Genomic DNA, 2,777 nt, shown 5'->3' with positions numbered 1-2,777 from the left:
TTTCCTTTGTGTGGCCTGTTTAATCAGGGTTTGGCTTTGTAAAATATTTGTGTTCACAGGGTATTCAAAGTCACTGTAAATAAAGCCATTCGTTATGCCAGCAATAACTTTCAGAAGTAGCACACTGTAGTTATGGCAAGTCAAGGACAAAGTAGGGCTGTGTGAAGCTTCAGTCCCTGATTTGATTCAGTGGAGATTTTGCCTGATTCAGTGGCTGAATCTCCGAATCAAATCAGAGGACCCTTTAATCTCTCCAAATTGAATCGATTTGGAGGGTTCCAATTCAATTCACAGAGATCCAGAAAGATTTGGAGATTCAGACATAGACACAGCTTTAAATGTTTTTTCTATGTACCTCTAGGTAGCAGGCAGCTCTAGCTAGTAGGTGTCTCCGTGGCCCAATGGGTAGTGTATTGGGCTCCTAGCGTTTGAAGGGATTCAAAGGTTCTGGGAGCCGAGCTTTTCTCTTGCTGGGGTCACTTGATCCCAGCTGACTTCCCGCCTATGGTGGCGGGGCTGGACCTGATGATCTCATGAGGTCCCTTCTAGCCTCTAATATCTATGAATGCTGTGATGCTGGGGCACGTGGAGTGTCTCTCAGAAATGCGGGGGTCTCCTCAGTGTGCTCAGCAGCAGACCCAGAAGTGGACCAGAAGCACTTCTGGTCCATGTCCGGGTTCGCTGCCGAGCACGTGGAGGGCCCCCCTGCGCTCCTGTGGGATGGTCCATGCGCCCCAGCATCGCAGCATTCACAAGCCGCACTGGTACCTCAAGGTAGGTAGAAAAAACATTTAAAGCTGTCTGTCCCGATTGCTGATTCTCCAAATCAGCATCGAATCTTCAGATTCAGATTTGGCTGAATCAAATCAGGGACAGTGATCTGAATCAATTAATTGAATCACTGTCCCCGATTCAGGCCGAATCTGAATCTGAATCAAATAGGGCCCACTTCGCACACCCCTAAGGACAAGTTTCCTTTTAGGCAGGCAAAAGCTGCTATTTAAATCAATCTATTTAGTAAAAAGTTTGCACTTGCTACAGAACTGCTTGTCTGCCCATTTCCAGTCACCACAGAAGCTCACCACTGAATTTTCCATGAACTAATACTTCTGAGAAACATTCATTTTGTAAACACCAACACTCAGTGGTTTCCACATAAATGATACACAAGTGACCCTTGCAACTGTGGTCCTAAACAGACATCTTACTGAAGGTAGGGAGACCACACATCCCATTTCCACTGGGACAGTCCCATTTTAAACACCTGTCCTGGGTGTCCTGTCAGGTTGTTCAAATGAATGCTTTTGTCCTGTCTTCAGAAACCTCCCTGCTGGAGTGCTTGAGAGAACGGTGACTGAATGCAGTGGTGGTGCTCTGCAGCCAGGGGGCATGATAAAGCGCTGCCCACCCTTGGGCTTTCCTTAGCGCTCCTCTGTCTCCCCCTTTCCCCTCCAAGTTTCCTGGGTGTTCAGTTGAGACTTGTGCTCAGAGACAGCTGAGTGGGGTTGGGGAGAAGGGATGAGTGCTGTAGGATGCCAGAGGATCTTTGAAAAGGAAGCACTTAGGTAACCTCTCCACCAACACTTTTCAGGTTATCCTGCTCTGAAACTAAGGGAACATGGTTGACCTAGCCAAAGGTCCTAATGTCTGCAGTCCAGCATGTGGACTGCAGAGAGCCTCCAGGTCTCCCAGACCCCCTGGCCAGCTAGCTGCTAATGCGTGGGGGGGGGGGGGGGGGGGGGGGGAACCCCATAACATTTTCTAATATTTTTTATAAAAAAAATACTCAGAATCCTGCAAAGTGGGTCTATTTTAAGCCCTCTTAACTGGAAAGTGTTTGGAAATGTTTCATGGATGCTATTTTATTTCTTGACCATCATTAGTCAAACCTACACATTTCAGCATGAAAACACCCTGCCATTCTACTGTGGAGGCATGCTGTGTGATTTTCTGTTAGTTTTGGGGAATTTTGCCCCACCCATCTGATTGGAAGCAAGTCCCTTGAAACGTAGAAACAGTGAATATATTACCACCCAAAAGGCTGATTATTTTCTTAAGGCCAGCAGCTCCTAAGGTTCTGTATTCTTTCCAATGGATAGTAAATCAAAGTCTATATAAATAAATCTGAAGCCTCTTATTTTCCAAAGCACCTGAGTTTCTCCATTAACATTATCTGGAAAATTAGGATTTCCTACGGAGGTGGGAATTTTCTGTTACATGCCAGCAGCAGTAATAGAGTAAACCCGACTAAAACATGAACAGTGTTACAGTCTTTGGGTTAGAGACTGTCTGGGGGCACAGATTCTCAAAGCGTCAGATAACTGGCCCTGTGCCAGTCTATATGGCAGATCTGCCCTAAGTCCTGAGTGATGGGGACTCCAGGTTCAATGGCTCTGGAACAGGTACCCCAGGCAGACCGTGAGGGCTGGCGACTGCTTGATTCCATGGTAGCCAGTCTTGCCAGTACTTCCAGGCTCTTTCCTATGGCATGGAGAGTCTGAGGGCCCTGGTCAACCCGGCACTAATAAGGATCAGTTCATGTTTCTAGAACAGGGAATCTGGAAGCCCTTAGAGTCCAGTTGGATCCAGGCCTGTCAGAAGCTATGGTTGTTAAACAAGCTTCCAGTTCAAAATGACTAAGAACAAATCTGGGCAGCTGACAATTTAACTCATGATTGTATTTAGACTTTGTTCCCATTAGCCTGACATGCATGCTTGTACCTATGCTTGTTTTCTAATTCCTTGTGTCAGTGCTGGTGGACCTGTGGGCTTCAACG

This window comes from Alligator sinensis, unplaced genomic scaffold, assembly GCF_000455745.1.
Source record: "Alligator sinensis unplaced genomic scaffold, ASM45574v1 scaffold264_1, whole genome shotgun sequence".
Taxonomy (NCBI): Eukaryota; Metazoa; Chordata; order Crocodylia; family Alligatoridae; genus Alligator; species Alligator sinensis.
This window is presented reverse-complemented; position numbering follows the sequence as displayed.